Genomic DNA, 21864 nt, shown 5'->3' on the forward strand with positions numbered 1-21864 from the left:
TTTAATAAGGATTAATTTGGATTTTTTTAATTATAGTTCCTATGTATTAATGTATGTTTTATGACATCTCAGGTACTATGGTTGCACTCACTAATGTTAATGGAATGATAATACGTTTTCTTAGTTGAATTCTCATAGTTATGTTACTGGCAAATACGTTCATTCATCATAACTATAGTTGAGTGTAACTTTGTCTATACTGAAGTGCATTTCAAAAAGAATTTCCACAGATAAAGCCTCAAAATCTTTTTTTTTCTTCAGATCTACACTTAGTGATGTATGGTCTATAGCAGCAAAAAAAAAAAAACACAGGAATCTAGTGGCTCCTAAAAGAGGAAGAAAACTTTATGCCAGCATAAACTCGCATAGACTATGCTATAATAAAAAATCTGTGAGTCTTTAAGGAACTACAAAGCTGATCATTTTTATCCCTAACAGGGAACAAACCAACCCTTATCTTGCTGGTTTTATACCCCTTCCTGCAAACATCAACAGTTTCTCTCTCTTTGTACCTGTCTTTCAAGAAAAGGAATCCAACCTTTTAACCCAGGAAGGTTACTATGCTACTGTGCCTCACTCTCAAACGGAGCATCCCAAAATAAACCTACATTCTGGAAGACAACTTCCAATACGCTAGAGACTAATCTCCTGGCCACTTATGCATTACTTATGTTTCCTGTCTGGGGTTTGAGATATAAATCAAGCCCACATATCTGAACCTCCACTCAAGCCTTGCACTCTGTATTTCACCATCCTTGGTTTCATTGTCTGACTCATCAACTATTTATCACCTACATTATCTCCCATAAATACCCAGCCCTGTACTAGCAAATCAGGTGCTTGAATTACTTATATTTGGATAAGATATATGTGGTGTAATCCCTTCTTCGATGTGAACTTTTGCAACACTACCGTTCACAGATCATGGTGGGGGGTGCATACAGATGTGTTTTCCACATAGCTTTGTACTACAAACCCTGCTGCTGAATGTCATCTTTCCTAAATGACATCTGCTCTTGAATTATTATTTAGTTCACAGCCTGCCTTTCTTGGATGATGCATTGTTATAGTATCACTCAGCTTTATGATCTATTAGTGAGAGAGATCATGAAAGCCAGTCTTTTTGGCAATATACTATAAAGAGAACACAGAGAGCAGGCACAGAAGAAAGAGTTCACAAGTGTAAAAAAGGGAGCCAGTGAATGATTTATAATGGTGCCATCTTTGTCAAAAAAGCGCCTGTGTTGGAGTCTATTGTAGCAGGTAATCTTGGCCTTAGCAATTCCCATTTACACATGGAAAATTTACTGGTCCTCAATCAATATGCTCATGTTTAACACATTGAGCTCAATTCATCCCCAGTGCCTCTCCAATGATTTCATCAGATTTATTCAAGTAACGAATCAATGCGTCAACTTGAATTCATGGCTATTGCAAAATCTGTTTCTGCTTTTCACAGTACATAGGATACAGCATACAAATAACTTTACAAAGCAGTTGTTTCCATTAATACTATTGTGCTAAATATGATGCTTTATATTTTTTCAGCATTTCACATCACGTTAGAAAATGTTTATCTATGCTATAGGAATCTTGCCCCAGGCTCTCATTGCACCAGGGCCCAATTTGGCTTAAGTGCCTTCCCTTGGCCTTAGACAGAGGGGGGTGGGGTAGTCTACCACCTCTACTTTAGCTCTACTCCCTTCTGAGCTGGGAGCCAGAGCTGGTCAGCCTCCCTTGGGCTTCCTTCCTCAAGCCTTTTGAAGGCTTTAGCCAGGCCTGTGGCATGCCCAGTGATCTTCTTCTACCCAGAAACCTTAGGTTGGTAAGGCCCAGCCTGGGAGGACCAATAGTGCCTCTTGAGCAATTTCTGCCTTATTACTCCCTTTCCCTACCGACAGGGTGGAACTTCCCAACAGCTGATTGCCAAGAGCCAGCTATCAGTGGGTGCCTGACTCAAAGAACCAGCTGCCTTTGCTCAGCTGGCTGCTTTGCAGCTTTTTATAAGATGCCTCAGCCAACTTGCAGGTTGGGTGGCTGCCGTGCTTGACCCTGTGGGGACCTAAGTTGGAGGGGGGCATGATGTTGTTGCCACTGCTCCCTGACAACATCTTGGGTCCTGAAGTGATTAATGAGATCTACATTTCCTCCAAGGACATTCTCTTCTCCTCCATTTTATCATCACAATGATCCCATGAGGTAACAAAAGAGTGTTAGGTCTCTCCAGGCCCGGCTCAATACTTTATTCCAACATTATATAGTTACAGTCTTCAGAAATTGAGTTTTTATTGTTCTTATTTCTCCTCAAACACATGAAGTCACCTTAAACTGAATCTGACCAGGAGGTTGAGACTGTTTCCCAATAATGTTTTTAACAAAATGCTGCTTCATAAGGAAGGGAAGACTCTGATTTATGAACAAAGGGCTGGGGGACTAGGGGTGCTTAATCCTTGTCCTGCAGTATCTTTTCAAATTCAGTAATCTAATTCAAGCTATTTTTCTATAGGGGAGAAATATTGCCTTTTTCCTATATAATAAATATTGATTGAACACTACCAGGTCCGATTTCCCAGCCCTTATGGCTACATTTGGGTTTTTAAAAAGAGATTAGTTGTGATTCACTCAAAAGAACATGTAGTCTGACATTTTGTCATAAAACTTTACCTGTTCAATGCATAGGAGGTTAAAGCCATGCCTACTTCATTCTTGAAATAAATGATGGACCGTGGAAAAAGTAATTTCATAATCTAGCTCCTACATATATCATACCCTATTTCATGCTTTTGCACTTCACAATGCTCCACTGAAGAAGCTGCATGAAGAAAACTTTCCCTTTTCCCTTGTCATGGGCCCCTGGAAAAGTTGGACTCCAGCAATTCTCCCTGGCTTCCTGACCTCTAAAAGCTCAGCCCATGGCTACCTGCACCAATGCTTGCTGACGGAGAGAAGAGAGGAACAAACGTACATTTTCCCCTTGTTCCTAGGATTTCAGGTAGTGATAAAAGATGTAAAAGGTCTATATTATTTTATATATTGCTTAATCTCCCTGTGGTTGTATGAGGGTACATTACTAATATCATTTAAAATGGGTTAGGTCTCACTCCATTATATACAGATCTGATGCATGTCTTATAGATACAGCGGAGCTGTTACCAGAATACCATGATCAGGGCTTTATATCAAGTAATGCATAAGCTGCCTGCATTGCAGAGTCATTTTGCACATCCTCTGGGACAAGTGACATCAGTAGAAAAAATAACATCATCTGAGTCAAGTTGCTGCTTGCATATGCTACCACTGCATATTTGAGTTTCAAAGCCATGGAACTGGGGTTTCATGACAGTAGTGTTAATTTAGTGATCTTTTGGGGAAAGGGAGCAGATTTTTCTTATGGATGAAAAGCGATTTCTCATTTCTGTCATTGTTTTTAAATAGAATGCCATAACATGGTGGCTAAATAATCCAGGCACCAAATGTAATTTCTCTGGGCCTGAAACAGATTTGCAACACAAGTCTCCTATTCCCAGTTCTTTCATACAAGCAAAGTTTCATGAGTCATGAAATGTTTGGTCTATTTCTGAATTGTGATGTTGATCATGTCATGACAATAAACTTGCAACATGAACCCAGTTCCCATAGACCCCTGGTCCCAGTAAAATATACCCATTTTGTCCTATATGATTGATTCCCTGAATTAATCTCAGTATGGAAGGGAAGGGTATGATCTTTGCAAAATATCATTAGGAAAGCAATATAGGCAGAGCTAAATAGCCTCATGAAAATAGTCAGCCTAAGGTTTCACTGAGTTTATTTCAGAAATTAATTACTTGTCTGTTGGAATAGTTAATCTGTAACTCCCTACACAAATGAACCTCCTCTGCATTCCAAGTTTATAATCACAGACCAAGAAGTTCAACACCATCTTGCAAGGTAGGATGCTCTGTGCATATTTATAGTTTCTGGACACCCATAAATGGGTATCCTTAGGAATGCAGTTATCACCAGGGTTCTTTTTTGATCCAAGCTCATTGCAGGAATATTCATTAATTAGGTCTTTAAGTAAGGATCAATTAATGACTGCTTTGCAGTATTTCTTCTACTTTCCCTACTTACACAGTACTAATGTATTTGTCATCAAGCATGATAGATGCTAAACATCTTTAGGGATTTATTATGGATGAATCCTTCATCTTTTTAATGAGTTGGCAAACCATCCCACAAGTTGATTCCTCCTTCTGTCATATAGTCAAAGAAAGCTAGATGTTTCCTTGCTGGTTTAATAACAACATTCAATTTATATACTGCCCTTCAGGACAACTTAATGCCCGCTCAGAGCGCTTTACAAAGTATGTTATCCTCTCAACAATCCCTCTGTGAGGTGGGTGGGGACGAGAGAGCTTTGGAAGTGCTGTGACAGACCCAAGGTCACCCAGCTGTCTTCAGTGGGGAATCAAACCCGGTTCTCTAAATTAGAGTCCTGCCGCTCTTAACCACCATACCAAACTGGCTTTTCATCTTTATTTTATTTATAAAAAATGCATGATCAGACTTTCATAAATATTGATCATAGTTAAAACAAGGTCTGAATGCAGCTTGGTCTTCACACCAGCAACAAGTTCCCTTGAATGAAAAGCCAGATCAGATTCTGATGCTTTATAAAACCAAGTGGCCCTGTAAATATTAGGGCCTAACTATACATCATCCTTGCTTTCTCCTTATATCTTCCCTTAGAGTTCATGGAACTCAGTTTTCAAGCACGGGGTGCAGGGAGACTTGATTCAAATCAAGATTGTGAAGCATGGGGACTTAAGCTTCCCCTCATGCCATTTTCCCAGTCTGAAAGTCCTGTGGAGTTGCTATTTGCCCCATTGGAAACACCTACATGTTACCATAAGTATGTACCCATTAAGGGAAAATGTTGTACCCATGGTTGTACCCAATATTGTTTTTAAGAAGTTGAAGATTGCTTGATAAAGACATTTACTCATCATGTATTTATTAATTTCTTTTGTCCTCTGTCACCTCGTCAGGCAGGTTTATCAGGTTTTTTCAAGCAGCACAAAAACCTGCAAAACCTGTTGATTGCAAGCAACAATGCTCCTTTCATACTGTGGGCCCTCCAGTAGTAATACTTGCTCCTTGGGGATTAAGACCAAATATTCTCTTGAGAGGGACAGGGTAACATTAACCTACAATGCCACCTTTTGAGCTATAACAACACATTTCTCCTTGCAAATACCTCTCCACTGACCAAATTTCCTCTGTCTGTGTTAGACGTGGTGTAAGTGGCCTGCAGATGCAGACATTCTATAACTTTTTTAAACTTAGCACAAAATCCTGACACATAACAAAGATAAATAACCGGTCTTTCAACCGTTCCCGCCCCCCCCCCCCCTTTACAGTAAATCATTTTTACACCAACCTCTGCCCTTGAGAGCTAAGAGCACAGATTTTATAAGCACAGACAGCAAGAAAACTAGTAAGAAGAGTCAGGAAAAATGCTGATGGTCCTCATCAGCACCCCCCTCCCCCCACTACATACACTGCACTGGCTTATCTGTGGGGTCAATGGAATGACTGCATTGGGCTATTTGTCCTTCAACTCTATTGGAAGCATCAGGCATTAAGTTATAATGCTCTGGGATTCACCTCTTTCTGCCTGTCTGCCTCATACATGCACGCACATTTTGGCAGGCACCTTAGCGCTATTTAACAATATTGACATTGGATTCTGACCATCAGCAAAAAGAACACTTACCTACTCCTAAAGAGCACTTTTGTCCAGAGTTCCTCAATGTATCCTGCAATAAGTAAACTGGAAAATCTGAAGTTGTTTACATCAACAACATAGCTATTGGTCAGCTCAATATCTCCATTTGTTTAAACTCGCCAGTGTGACTGGTTTTCCAGATTTGCTAATGTTCTATATTTGTAAGGTGCCAACATGATACGGGGCTTCAAAGCAGCCATATGTGTGATAGAATATCCATACTGAAAGGTTCCACTTGGCAAAAAGAAGAGTGCTTTTAAGAGGAAAGGCATCTAATTGGCACTCTAGCAAGAATGATAAACCTTTCTCTGACCTGTAACACAAGCGTTATTTAAAATCATACAGAGATACAGAAAATCATACTGAGATAACGCTTTTCTGCAATATGAAAAACCTATTAATAAAACAGGGGGACAAAAAGAGAACTGAGACATAGTATCTGCAGCTGTCAGATCTACAGGGTGACTGGAGCAAAGGTGCAGTCTGCCAAAAAGTGTAGTCATAAAACCTTTCCAGCAGGACACAGCACACGGTTAAAGGGAAAGTCGTCACTGGCCTTCTGGCTCTGTTAAGTCCAGCCTTTCCTGAAATAGATGCAAAGATGATTCTAAGGAAAAGATCCCATTTTTATTTCCCGGCAGAGCTTCAGATTTAAGACAGCCACTCTGCAATGCATGTAGACCCTCCGTGCCAAGGAGCCACTGAGTGCAAGGATTCTCAAAGTAAACAGAGGGCTGTTGGGGAGGGCTTTCATTGTGTTCTGAGGTTCTGTGCTTTCCACAACTGCATAACAGGCAAAAAAATTGACTTTGCATGCTATTCAGTAATCTACTTGTCTTAAAAATCATTCACATGGTAAGTTGTCCAAAGCTCAGGCTAAATGTTTAGTACAATTTACTTTGTGAATTACAGCTATCGTGTAATGATCTTTACTGTTTACAATCCATGGGCAGTGGCATCCGTCTCCACTGGACATCATTTAAGTCCTTTCCAGATATATGATTCTAGCCACATTACATTTTCCCTGGGGATGTCCCTGGGTGAGCTTCAGTCACATGTTCTGGAGTTCCACATTTCCCAGGTTCACAGAGGCTGCATTCAGATTTTGACTGCAGTGTACAGGGGAAATGTTTAGACCCACCCACCCCTGGTCACTTTCCTGATCTATTGCCTGAGAATTTCTATTTGCCCCACTGGAATGGCTCCACAAGTAGCAACGGGATATATATTATATTTGCCCAAATAGGACAAATAGCAGCTTGCTGGGGTCATTTCAAGTTGTGAAAATGGTGAGGGGAGGGAATAAGCTCCTTCTCTCCACATATCATGGTCATGAGCCAAATTGGACCCATGCACATCTGAGAAGCACAAACTCCAGGATGTGTCTGTTGAACTGACCTGGGGTCATTCCCAGGGAAAATGTGTGGATAGTCCCTATGTCAGAGAGTTTTAAAAGGCTATTGCTAAGAATGCTATATATTAAAGGGTTTTTTTAAAAAAAAATCACGTTCCTTAAGACAGTCAATAAACTTCACACTAGAAAGGAGTACATGAAACTCAATCCATATAATTTAGAAAGGTGGTTAAAGTGATAGATGTCAAACCGGCTCTGATCAGACAGGTTGCATTTGTAATAAGATAGGGACGAGCAAGTGCAGGAAAGTGAGATGATCAGTATGTGACAACAGGCGACAAATCACTAGCTAAGAACAGACATCTTGACCCCACAGAGCTCCTATGGAAAGCTTAATAGACATTAATAAGCAGTAGCAAAGACTTAGTGAATGTTCCAAGGAAGGCAGTACTATGTTTGCTCAAGGAACTTCTAAATATCTAACTTACAAAAGAATGCTGCTGTACTAGGAATTCTCTCTCTCATTTATATAAGCATATTCACACATGAAGCATAAAGAGGTTCTTGCTTTAATCAGTTTTCAATGCTTATGCAACCCAACTTTCTATTTAAATAAATACAAAGTTTGGTCCAGGGCCTGAGGCATATGCACAGTGTCTGCTCCCAGTGGAGGATGGATGTAAACAGTAACACACCTGAGGCTTCACCCAACTATTGAGCTTGAAAGCTAGCTGGAGGAAACAAGAACTTGGTTCTTACAATGCGAGGATCATAGCAGGGGATGGGATGGGAGACAAGTGCAAAGAGTAGCAAAAAATAGCAAAAAGTCTTGATTACTGAAACAGACAGAACCAGACCCTGAGGCCAAGCTATAGAGAAGGGCAATTGCTCTTCATGCTCTGCTTCCCAGTAGCAGCTACTGGCCATTGTAACATACAAAACACTGATTGAGATGAATCTTAGTCTAAGACAGAGGGCTATTCTTTTGCTTCTAGTGATACACCACTACATGATTTCAGTCACTCAAACATTACAGAGTCATTGGGGCACAGTCATTGGGGCAGCCACCACATTTCTTCCAGGCACTAACTGAGATAATACTCCTTTTGACTAGCTTACTTCACTTCAGAAACATTTTCTATGACCAGCAGAGAAATGAGAAAGTTATCTACCTGCTAACCTTTGTCTATTTTCTTTGTGCAAGAAGCCAAACATTGAAGAAGGGTACTGGTATCACACTGGATTCTAGCCTTTCATCCCAGTCAGCTCAATAAATACATTAAAATTCCTTCCATGGGTCATGGCTTCAGTAAGCTCAGCCCCTTTTGCAGTCATATGAATCAATGTGAACTGAAAAACAAGGGGGAAAGGCCATTTTGTTTTTTATTAAAATGCTTAGACACAAGTTTCTAGCCTTCCTGATTAGAGAGGATTAGAGAGGAGATTTTGTGTGTGCGTGTGCGTGTGCGTGAAGGATTCAAAAATCTATTGAAAATGAAAGTTCATTTTCAAATCTCATTGTTTTTATATTTATTTTAAGATTTTAAATATATTTTTTAAAATTATTATTTAAATGAATTATTAGTTTGAATATTCTAAACCTTTTCATCACCCAAGTATCTCATACTATGATGGCAGTTTGGATCACAGATGAATTCTGATGCCTTTCAGGTTACTGAAATGTGTAAGAGTCATACAATATGATGTCAATCTAGCTTCTGCCTTGGCATTCTGATCATTTTCCCCTGGTAACTGAATGTAAGATGACAGTTATTTAGCAATGACAACTTTCAAAAAAGTGCCTTTTCAATTCTTATACCAGAAATTTTGTGTCATAATCACAGAGGAAGCAACCATCTAAGACCCATTTCATTTCCTGCCACCATTTTCACTGGTTTTTTTGTAAATCAAACATTGAAAATTAGTCATACTCGGTGGGGCTATTGATGATTCACTTCCAACATTTTATCTATTGACTTTATAGTGCTTAGTCAAAAGAGAAGGGGGATTATTCAACTGAATACTGTGGCTATGTCTATAACAATGGCTTTAAAGGAAGAAACTAACAGGTGAAGAGATAAATATTACTCCCTAAAGTGCTGCACCCATGGTCTGGATCTTTTCCCTTGGGGGGGGGCAGGAAACAGCACCCCAGGAATGAGTGGTGTATTTGAAATGAAACTAACACTGCCATCTGCTGACTGAAGAGTATTAATTCTTAGTTCCTAACACATACATAAATATTCTCTGATTACATTCATACACATACAAATATGCACAGAACAGCTACCCCCTTATCCAAATGACACAGTTTTCTCCTCTGAATAACAATTTGTTTCTACTGTACATGGCAATTCTGCCTATACATGATATTCTAAGTTTTGCATGTTAAAAACAACTTAAACCCAAAAATGAGCCATTTAACAGAATAGTGTAAGAGAACAATTCTAAACAGGTATACTATGTCCTACTGAAAACTGTTTGGCAGTGTTACTCTCAGGAAAGTGTTCTTAAGATTGCATTGTAATGGTTTGGGACCATCAGGAGATCCCAACAGACAAAAAACAAATCTTATTTTAAATGTTGCATTTACTTATTTTTGTTCATTGAGAGAAACTGTTGGTAAAAAGCTAGCTACAGTGATATCTGTTGAAAATATTACTCTACTCTTTCTGGATTTTGCTATTTTAAGATTCATGTCAAAGTAACTTTGGGGGATACTTAACTGCATTTCAGTTTCCCTTGAAACTTACACTCAAAACCCCCCAAAATAGGTATGTCAGAACACATGTCCTAGGAAGAAACTGGCATAGTTATCTATTATATTATCACATGTCCCTATGAGAATATGTGATGATCAGAATATCACATATATTAACAATTTTGTCACAGGCAGAAGGCTCCCTGCATTCTGAGAGGCTTTTGAAAATAGAATACAAAGTAGGAGGGAATGTTAAAACATTACAGTCATACTCTCTAATGGACTACATTTTATATAGGAAATTAATTCCACGCATGCCTGAGCCCTAGGGTTGCCAGGCCCCCTCAACCTCCAGGCGGGGGATAGGGGCTTGGCACTTACCTTGGGGGAGAAGGGGAGCACACGCGCAAAGCGCCCACAGGTGCAATGATGTCACTTCAGAAGTGATGTCATCACGCAACCCCTGGGAGCACGTCCAGGCTCCGCAGGGGCTCAAAATGGGCCCGATCCATGCTGAAACAGGCCCATTTTTGAGGCACTGCAGAGCACAGGAGCGCTTCTGTGCTCTGCAGTGCCTGAAAACGGACCCGTTCTGCCACGGATCAGGCCCGTTTTGAGGTGCTGCGGAGCACAGGAGCACTCCTGTGCTCCACAGCATCCCTGATCCGGGCCAAAATGGACCCAATCCCAGTGGCTGCTGTGCACGGGAGCATGCAGCACCACAGGAAAGCCTGCAGGGAAGGTGCGCCCCCCCCCCCCACCGGATAGGAAAGTGGGGACGGGGTGGGGGAATGGAGGTGGGGGATCCCCCGCCCCCACCAGGGGTCTGGGATCCCTACTGAGCCCAAACCTGGTTAGCCCAGGCAAGCCTGATCTCGTCAGAACTCAGAAGCTAAGCAGGGCTGACCTTGGTTAGTAATGGATGGGAGACCTCCAAAGGAGTCCAGGGTTGCAGAGGCCTTGAAAACCCTGGCAGGGGTCACTGTAAGTGAATTGATGACACTTTCTACCACCATGCAAGGGCCCAGTTCACATCAAGATCACAATGCAAGGGAAGAGGAGGCTTCAGCATTCCCGTTTTCCTAACTTGAATTTGTCCCAAGAGGTGCTATTTGCCCCACTGATAGCCAAATAGTACCAAGCCAGGGCCATTTCATCTCAGGAAAAATGGCATGGGGGAGGCTAAGCCCAATCTCCCTATGTACTGAAGTCTCTATTTAAATCAAGCCCATGCATGCCTAGGAATAAGTTCCCAACACAGAACTCACCATACACATTTGATTGTGTGGATCAAGGGAAGACATAACATAGTGAACCCTAAAACCAAGTTGTTGACATGCTAAAGGTAGGACAGACATATGCCAGGCTTTTCAGGGAACCTTCATTATTAGGTAATAATGTGCACATGTGAAGCAGTTATCCAAGGCTGCATGCCACAGGAAGAGCCTTTGTATCAGCTAGCATAACACATACACACACACCATACTATACTATTTAATATAAGCACGTCACACATTCAGTCATTAATTACCAAGTGATGACACACTGCATGTGTGAATTAGTTCTCAGGAAACATGAAAGAAAGGGGAAAGAGAGGGTAGAAAGAGAATGGCAGAAATAAAGGCTGCATATTGGCATGTGGACAATCATTCTGAAATGTTAGCAATAATGATAACAAGACCTAAATGAGAGCACTCCATTAAATACACGGTTTTTTGCTCTATCACACAAATATTATAATAAAAAGGGAGGGGAGAGGTGCAGCAGTGATTACAAAAGGTAATTACAGGTGGAGACAATGTACTCCATCATTTAGGTTGACAAATTACATGAAGGAATAAAGAAACCCTCCACAAAGAACTAATGACTTCTGTCCATGCCTTACACAGAGATTAAACAATAACTTAAAAATAATTAACAAGAGAGAAGGTAATGACAGGAAAAGACCAGTTTAAATGGCACTAAGTGCTTAATTTGTTGAAATGAGTCAGCCCATTAGGACCAGCATTAATCACTGTGATCTATAAATGAGTTTTTAATACTTCCAACACAACTGAAAGTTTAACAACATTATAAGGCATTTACAGGTGCCCTGTGAAATTTATAATCTCCTTGGAACTTCAGGAGATAATAATTCTTATCATGCTGCAGTAGGCTGTGGAGTCATTGTATTAAAACATCGTCAGCAATGCCTCCCAGATCAAAAAATCTGACAACAGGCTTTTTTCCCTGTCTAAAAATGATCATTCTTATTTATTTTTCTCTGATTTTTGCTATTCTTATGGTTTCAGAGTATTTTCCACTGCAAGCATTCGCTACAGTAGCAAACAGAAGTCTTGTGGCACACAAAGAACTCAATCTCCAGGACTTCCCCTTTCACTTTATGGAAGAGATAGATCCACACATGTGCAAGAGTTGTGCCTCCATCATAACGAAACAAGTATCAGACCTACATGTGGGAAATATGGTGTGCTTACAGCTCTGAACTGGAAGCCTTTTGAGTATCTTGATGTAAACGATGCATTCATAATCTCATCTTTGTCAGGCATATAAAGTAAGGAAAGAAGGGGTGCAATATAAACTAGAAGAGCAGCCCTGGAGTAAATCCCCACTCCTCTTTTCAACCCCAAAGATGTATTTTCCCTCATGCTTTAATCTCTAAAGGTTATTCTAATGGGCAGCTGAACACATTTTGCTTATAATGGGGGGAAATGAGCAGCAGGAACAAAGGGTTAGATCCAAACGTACAATCGCACCAGCATAATGGCTGTAAGATCTGAATTCACAGACATTGCATTAATATGCAATGTCTTTTATTTGTTCACCACCATTTACTTAACTTAGTGGTTAAGTGGTTGGACTGCAAATCAGTACTCTGCTGGTTCAAATCCCAGTAGGAGCCAAGCTACAAGTGACGACTGACACGAGTTAAACGTGTCAGTTTCACTCAAGTTTTGATGCAAACTGTAGGCGTCCTTGCAGCTTGGCTCTCTATTTAATTTGAATTTTACAGAGCGGCAGTCTATGGAAGGGAAAACATGAGATCAGGAGGGGGGTGCAGGCGTCAGGCTCTTGCAGGGTGCACCCCTTCCCCTCTGCTGGGTGGGTGGGGGTTTCAGGGCACCTCTCCTGCCCCCCTCCCTCCCCACACAGCAGACAGGGCAGGTTGGAGTGTCGCTGAATCTCCCCCCTGCTCACCCGGCCTCCACAGAGCAACACGGCATGTGTGTCCAGGCCAGTGCGGTGGCAAGCCAGAGTGTTGCTGCCTTTCCTCCCCCCACTCACCTGGCCCCCACCCAAAGCTGCACCATGCTGTGCTGACCAGGTGGTGCAATTCCGGACCCAGCCTCCACAGCGTGCTGTGGCTTCGGGCTACGGCCCAGCGTCCACCTCGCTGCGCTACACTAAGGAGACTAGGTGAGGGAGGTGGGTGATGCTCCAGCCCATCCTGGCCACCACAGCACTCAGGCACACCTGCTCAGCCAGAGCAAGCTGAAGCGTCGCCGCCTCCCCTACCCGGGCCCAGGCCCTGCAGAGCAACGCAGCGGCAGGCTGGAGTGTCACTGCCTCTTCCCCGACGCTCACCCGGCCCCCACCAGACGATGCAGCTCTGGGCCACAGCCCAGCCTGGCTGCTGCTCGCATGGGCCCCACCGTGCCAGCCCAGGTGCACATGCCATGTCGCTCTTCAGGGGCCAAGCAAGTGGGGGGGGAAATTCAGCGACGTTCCAGCCTGCCCTGTCTGCTGTGCGGGGAGGGGGGCAGGAGAGGGGCCCTGAACCCCCCCCCCAATGGAGGGGAGGGGTGTGCCCTGCAAGAACCCAATACCTGCACTCCCCTCCCGACCGCATGTTCTCCCTCCCATAGACTACCGCTATGTAAACTTCAAATTAAATGGAGAGTCAAGCTGCAAGGATGCCTACAGTTCAAAACTTGAGTGAAACTGACATGTGTCTTATTCGTGTCAGGCATCACTTGTAGCTTGGCTCTATGTCCATGACTTTGTCAGGTGGCCTTGGGTAAGACACTCCTCTCAGCCCCAGCTCCCCAGCTATATTGTGGGGATAATAACAACACTGACATTGTTTACTGCTCTTGAGTGGGGCACTAATCTGTCTAGAAGAGTGGTACGTAAGTACAGTTATCATCATCATCATCATCCCTCCTCTACTGTTAACGCTTCAATTTACCTGACAATCCTGGTTTGTAAGCTTATACAGAAACACACATACCCCCTCCTTCTTAAGATGTTGTGATAGTAGTTCTACAAAGAAAAGCTCCAATAAAGTTCAAATTTAAAAAAATTGTAAGCTCAGAGAACATAATACATGGAAATCCAGGACGGTAACTTTCTAACATTTGGATGCCTAGCAGAAATGATAACAGGAGACTGGAGAGTCTAAGAAAACTATACCTTTTAAATTTCTACCAGTCATGATACAGTCAAGATTTCTGTCAGGCAAAGGTGGTATCCCTACAAATGTGGTACCTTGGGATAAAGACTTTAAAAAAGTAAACACAAAACTTTTATGGCACTGCAAAAAAATTGCTAAATAGATTTAATTCTACCTGTGAAGATCCACAGAAGTATCACAACTGCAGTCCAGTCCCTTCCACTAGCAATCCGACTAAGTTCTGTAAAATAAGTATGATGGAATTTGGAAATTAGAGAGTTTGCATTAAGATTTGGTGATGGTGAGCTTTTCAAATGGAAACTCTGAACATTAAAGCTTGCCAGCCCCCTCAAATGGATTCTTATACAAAAATAATTAAGCCCTTTGTAATTGACCTTGGAAGAGTTTTAACAAAGCTCTAAGGTTCAGAACACTTCTGCAAATGATAGCTATCACTGCTTCCTCAGAGGCTCCATACTGGCAGCTTCACACCTTTTTGTAGTTCTGAGAGCATTGATTACAAATTACCTGTAATGTTGCTGTCCTAATTTAACACCAAGAAAAGAGACCAATGTAAAAGAAACCACCACAAAATGGATTTTGTTTCGTTCTAGAAAAAATAACATTTGTTCGTTCTCTCTCTCTGTGCAATCAAAAACAAAAAGACATACCAGAATCCATATTCTGCCCAAAGCAAAGTCAGTGCAAATGACTATTTATCTCTCTCTAAACAACCATTCATATTGAGTTAATTTGCAAGCCATTTCACATTCCTGCACAAGAGAAAAAGATATCGCAATCATTTTAGGTCTATTTTGCCCTGCCTAATACCAGAATCCTCATAGGCTAATATCTTCTTAATAAATTAGTTGTTCTTCTCCCTGATACGTAAATATTGTACATGACACACTACATTCTATCCAAACTGGGGTTCCTAGCAATATTTCATTTGGAGGAACCGAACTGATGTTGACAGCAGCTGCGACACTTCCTGCCATGCATTTGACTTGCATAAATATGGTATTAGTGGCATGATATTGTCATTTGTTTCAATTAGTGTTTATAATGCTGACTGTAAACTTTGAGTGATATTATCAGGGAATTAATTGGTACTGTGCCTCATTTGGGCATAGAAAAAGCATAGCAAGAAAGGCCTACTGCTCTATTTTCCCGAAGCCCTCATCCTTCCACGATTACTTTTAAAGTAGGGTAAGTGTAGTCTCTTTTCTTGAATACCCCAGTAGGGGATGGCATAAGTCAGTGACTTGATGGCACTTTCCACCAGCACTAAGGTCAGTTGAGCATGCACAGCCAATCATCAGTGATCAGCTTGACTGAGGGGACAAAACGTTGCCCATACCCTCTTCCCAAACCAAGCCCGTGTAATCCTTTAGGGCTATGGCATGCTGTTTTCTTCAGTCCAAGATATATCCCCCAAGCCCAGATTTTTTAAATACCTGAAGTGTTCCACAATAAAACAGAAAATAGTTTCAAGAGGCAGTATATTGTCAAGTAAGATTTCATAAACTGCCTATTTCACTAGAAATTTTGTGGGGGGGGGGAGCATAAGCGTCCTCCTTCTCCTCTATGGGCAAGTAACTGGTGAAATTCCAAAGAATATAGTGTGTTACAGGGGTTTTTTTTAACTGTTTCTTAATGCACACAAAAGAAGAAAGGAAGTTACAGATACAACAAAGATTCACTCCGGTTCTTCAAAGTGAGGACCCACAAAGGAATCATCAGGCTGATGTGGGAAGCAACAGGAGGCCCTGAAGATTATGTAGTTCCTTAAACTATTATTCACAAGGAAATACAGGCAAAACGATTAAACAAAGAGTGTCTCTCTTTGAAAGACAGGGAAAGACGTAGCTAGTATCCACATGGGTTGATTGTTTTAATCTACTTATCCATTCCACTGCTTTGTTAGCAAGACAAGGAACAGCAGTTTGTCAAGTACAAAATCAAATGCCTGATTATTTTTTGGTTGTTCCTTAAGGGTTTCTTTTTAATCTTCTAATGCGATTTTTGGACCATACTGGAGACTTTTGCTAAAACTCCCACAGTAATTGAACTTTTAAGTAATGGATCCACAGAAATGCCAGTCCTTTCTGGTACCTTGTGTCCATTCTATAGCTCCCAAGTGGAAGTGCCTGCTGTGCACAGCTGGTGCTGCTGCCAAACTTACAGCCTTTACAGAATTGACAAGCTATGGCCCTTCCCCCATATGTTTAAGTTAGGCTTTAGCATACATCAACTCCCTTCCTGTTTTCATGTTTCTATTATAACTGAACAACTTCCTGGTGAGGTCATTAGCCATATGCTCAGAAGGTTAATCAGAAACTGTGTTTTTGATTGATAGATACCTTTTAATTTGATGCAACAAGTAATAGTAATGTCTGCTTTTTATTGCCATCATCTGTCTGATTTATCAGGTTTCCCTTTTTCACTTTTAGTGCAGAAAGTCTTAATAAAACCAAATTTCCTTTTTTAAGAGCTCATTTTCTTCTTTTTTGGTGTGGAAAAGAAACAACTGAGATAATGGAAGGTACTTGCTATATCAAACAGATCTCTTATTTCCATTGTTTCCAGATGTTTGTGGTCACCGTTGGAAAAAAATAATGGCACTGCAGTAATGTATACGTAGTATGTCTTGCGATGACTAAATGTCTTCTGCCAATATTATTTTCATTCAAACATTATATTCAGCACCACCCATCACTGTAGGACCAAATAAATGGCAATATAACATTGGGTTCTTTGATTGGAACTTGAGAGTATATTTTGGCCATAAAAATGGCTGTGGTGCAGAGTTCAATGTGGATCTGGCTACAACTTATTTATTGATTTGATTTGATTTATACCCCGCCCTCCCCACAGATGGGCTCAGGGCGGCTCACAATATTCAAAAAATACATTAAAAGTCACAAAACCATAAAATCAATAATACTTTTTAAAAAATCATTAAAATAGTCCAGGAGCAGGCTATTTAAACAAATTTTGGGCCCAGCGATGCACAAGTGGCAATATAAACAGACTTAGTGCAATTCTGCTTGTGCAAAATCATCTGCAATTCCTAGCCCTTTTCTTACTATATCATCTTGTATAAGCAGAAAAACAGTTTAGTATATATTTAATTTAGTGCAAGGGGCCAAGCTGAGCTTTTTTCACATTTCCACTTGTACAAGAACCATGACATGAGCAGAAATTTTCCAGTGGATCCAAAACACAATGCAGAGATTTAAAAAATGAAGTACTTTAAGGGCTGCCATATAGGGCTGCCAGATAGTACTTTAAGGGCATGGAGTTGTGTTCTGCTGCCCTAGAAGGTTGGACCAGCACCAAAGGGGTTGAAATTAAATCAAAAGTGTTTTCGGCTAAACATTAGAAAGAACTTCCTGACGGTTAGAGCGGTCCCCCAGTGGATCAGGCTTCCTTGGGAGGTGGTGGGTTCTCCTTTGGAGGTTTTTATGCAGAGGCTAGATGGTCATATGACAGCAATGCTTATTCTGTAAACCTGGGCAGATCATGAGAGGGAGGGCAAGATCAGTGCTTAGTTCTTGTGGTCCCTTCTTACATGCCCAGGGTAATGCCAATCACCAACTTGGGGTCAGGTAGCAATTTTCCCCAGGCTAGTTTGGATGATGATGGTGATGGTGATGGTGATGGTGATGATGATATCATTTGATTTATATACCACCCTTCAGGACAACTTAATACCCATTCAGAGCAGTTTACAAAGTATGTTGTAATCCTCCACAACAATCATCCTGTGAGGTGGGTGAGGCTAAGAGAGCTCTGGAAGAGCTGATATTGACCCAAGGTCACCCAGCTGGCTTCAACTGGAGGAGTGGGGAATCAAACCCAGTTCTCCAGATTAGAGTACTGCCGCTCTTAACCACTTCACCAAACTGGCTAGGGATCCTGACAGTGTTTTGCCATCTTCTGGGCATGGAGCAAAGATCACTGAGGAGGGGATGTGGCGGGGAGGTAGTTGCGAATGTCCTGCATTGTGCAGGGACTAGATGGGGTTGGACTAGATGACCGTGGGGGGTACCTTCCAACCCTATGATTCTAAATAGACAATTTGCGAGATGTGCAAAATCATAAAATATGGATTATAGTGCTGGGTTGTTTTGCTATGAACGCATTATTGATAATTATATTCCTACCATTTGATTACCACATCATTAGTTTACTTAATGTATCATTTTTATTTTATGTATTGTCAAAGGCTTTCACAGCCGGAGAATGATGGTTGTTCTGGCATCTTCAGAGGTGTAGCACCAAAAGACAGAGATCTCTCAGTGTCACAGTGTGGAAAAGAAGTGGCAGGTCATTTATATCTACTCAGGAAGGTAGGGTTAGGCTGAGTCATCCTGTAAGAGTTTCCCAGGGTGTGGAACGCTATTGGAGGCAGGCTTCACTGTATCCTGAGGAGGTTCTTTTGCATATGGATTGGTGCTTGGTATGCTAATCTTCTCTGCAGGTTCCGGTAAAAGACACAATCACACTTATTAATCAGATTTTTCCAGAGGACGTAACAGCCTTATTCCACCATTGTCTGACAACCAGTTACTTCCATTGGGATAACGAATTCTATGAACAGACGGATGGGGTCGCCATGGGAAGCCCTCTCAGCCCAGTTATAGCAAACTTCTACATGGAACATTTTGAAAAAACAGCTCTAGAATCAGCACCCCACAAACCTACAGTCAGGTTCCGGTTCGTAGATGATACCTTTATCATTTGGAGGAAGAACTGATGGAGTTTTTAAACCACCTCAACAATATCCACCTGAACATACAATTCACCATGGAGAAAGAAATCGGGGGGGGGGACTTCCATTTCTAGATACCTTGGTCATCTGTAAAGCAAACTTTCAGTTAGGTCACAAGGTCTACAGGAAACCAACTCACACAGATCGGTACTTACACAAAAACTCCAATCACCACCCTCAACAGAAAAGAGGCATAATAAAAATATTAGTAGACTGTGCAAGATGGATATGTGAACCGCACTTTCTCAACAAGGAAACTAATCATCTAAACCACGCACTTCAAGCAAATGGCTACTCCAGAAATGAAATCAGAAGAGCAATTAAACCAAGGATAAATCAAACAGTCTCCCACAGGAAAGTGTTTTTGCCATATATCAAAGGAATCACTGATCAGATGGGAAAGCTTATGAAAAAGCACAACCTTCAAGCAGTATTCAGACCCACCAGAAAAATACAACAGATGCTACGATCAGCAAAAAACAGTAGAGACCCCCTCACCTCTGCAGCAGTATACCGCATACCCTGCAGCTGTGGACAAGTTTACATCGGGACCACACAGCATAGCATCCAGACAAGAATAAAAGAACATGAAAGACACTGCAGACTTGGTCATCTGGAAAAATCAGCAGTGGCTGAACATAGCCTAGCTCAAACAGGACACAGTATCCTATTCCAGGACAGTAAAATACTGGACAACACTTCCAACTACGTCGTCAGATTGCACAGGGAAGCCATTGAAATTCATCATAAGCATAAGCACAATTTCAACAGGAAAGGAGAGACCTTAAGAATGAATAGAGCATGGTTTTCAGTCCTGAAAAACACCAGGCTAACAAAATACTCTATACCCGACAATAGCCCTGCAGAGAAGATTAGCATATCAAGCACCAATCCATATGCAAAAGAACCTCCTCAGGATACAGTGAAGCCTGCCTCCATTAGCATTCCACACCCTGGGAAACTCGTACAGGATGACTCAGCCCAACCCTACCTTCCTGAGTAGATATAAATGACCTGCCACTTCTTTTCCACACTGTGACACTGAGAGATCTCTGTCTTTTGGTGCTACACCTCTGAAGATGCCAGTCACAGCTGCTGGCGAAACGTCAGGAACTACAATGCCAAAACGACAGCTATTCAGCCCGGAAAATCCACAACAACCATCATTTTTATTTTAGTTTTACAAATTTATTTCCTGCCTTTCTGCCCTCACAAAATGGCATACAAATTAAAACGTACACAATAAAATCATATTTTAAAATCATTACAATCATCCCCCTAAGAAACACTCCATCCTTAAAACAATTAAAACCAGAGCTAAAATAAATACAAAAAAACCCTACAGTTCAAAACATTGGGCCAGAAAGTAGGATCACTGAGGGAACAACAAAAGAAACAAAGCCTTCACATGCTGGCAGAAGATGCAGAGGAATTAGCCATGTTACTCTGTAGTTACAAAAATAGTAAAAAGTCCAGTAGCACCTTTAAGACTAATCAAATTTATTGAGGAATAAGCTTTCAAGAACTACAGCTCTCTTTGTCCCATGTATCTGACAAAGAGAGCTGTAGTTCTCAAAAGTTAATGCCTCAATAAAGTTGGTTAGTCTTAAAGGTGCTACTGGCAGAAGAGGGTAACTACAGGAGACAGATGAATCTCCTTGGAGAGAGAGTTTGTTTTGGGACCACTACTGAAAAGCCCTCTCATGGGTTGCCAGCCACCTACTCTCAGAAGGTAGGGGCACCCAAAGCAGAGCCTCTGAAGATGACCATAATAGTTGGATATGTTCTTAAGTTCATATTAGGCAGTCCTTCAGGTATGTTGGGTCCAAACAATATAGGGCTTTAAAGCTCAACAGCAGCACCTTTGTCCGGGATCTGAGGCTCAGCCCCTGGACTTACCAGGAGGAGGGGATGGGAGGCAGTTGGGGGACAACCACCTAGCCACCCCAATGGGCACCCAAGACCATAACAGACCAACAACTGAAGGGGGGAAGGAGGCATCCCAGCCACAGGAGGGCAGAGAAGCACCCAAACCTCAGAGAGTCAGGTGAGGCAGGTGGAAGCCAGCTAGCCCCACCCTCCAGTGGGGGGCCAGGCAGGGAGAGTGAGGACCCCCAGGAGGGGAGTAGACCTGAGGGATGAGGTGCAGGAAGTAAGGGCAGTCAGCCAGCAGCCTTACCAGTCAGGGAGGAGAGGCAGCCAAAGCAGCACAGAGCCATGCCCCAGCCTGCAGACCAGCTAGAATGCAGTAGCCTGGTCCAGGCAAAGCTGGGAGCAAAACAACCCCAGGTGGGGCTGCCTGAGGCACTCTACAGGAAAAGCTTGGCAGCCAGCCAAGGAGGCACAGGTGTGACTGTCCAGGGCAGCCTGCAGAGCAAACCCAGGTGCGGCTGCCTGAATCAGCCAGGGCCATGGCTAGAGTGCAGGAGGGGGACATGGCTGACAGGTGGAGCAGGGAATTGGTGAAGGGATAAAAGGGAAGTCCACCCACAGGGTGGGGTGGGTTGTGGAGGAGTGAGTAAGCGAGAGTGAGACTGAGCAGAAGGAAGATGAAGGGGAGAAGGAAGAGTAAGTCTGGAGGGGGGAAGGGGCCCGCTGGCATGGAAGGCAGCCAGGATTCTGTCAGGTTGAGCGGGCCTGTGAGAGGATTGAGAGGGTGCGAGGGTGAAGTATACCCCCCTCCTTCCACAGAGCGGGAGCTGGCATAATTCCTGATGGTACCCCTGGTCCAAAGTCAGGCATGCCAGTGCCTCACAGGGTGACACCCAAGGCAGAACTTGACAACCTTGAATTGTCAATGGTGCACAATGCTGCAGCATTGTGCACCAAACACTTTCTCAAGGGCAGCCCCATGCAGAGCACACTACAA

At 42.3% G+C, this 21864-nt stretch overlaps 1 protein-coding gene across 1 annotated transcript in view; it reads right to left on the minus strand.

The window, feature by feature from the left end:
* The window catches only part of LRRC2 (leucine rich repeat containing 2), a 141308-nt gene extending 135440 nt beyond the window's left edge, over positions 1 to 5868 (minus strand). Inside the window, exon 1 of the mRNA XM_054986922.1 lies at positions 5759 to 5868. The gene's annotated coding sequence lies outside the window, so the exon portion shown is untranslated. The remainder of the gene's footprint in view (positions 1 to 5758) is intronic.
* Positions 5869 to 21864: the final 15996 nt, after the last annotated feature.

The sequence above is a fragment of the Eublepharis macularius genome, chromosome 8, assembly GCF_028583425.1.
Source record: "Eublepharis macularius isolate TG4126 chromosome 8, MPM_Emac_v1.0, whole genome shotgun sequence".
In the NCBI taxonomy this organism is placed as follows: domain Eukaryota; kingdom Metazoa; phylum Chordata; class Lepidosauria; order Squamata; family Eublepharidae; genus Eublepharis; species Eublepharis macularius.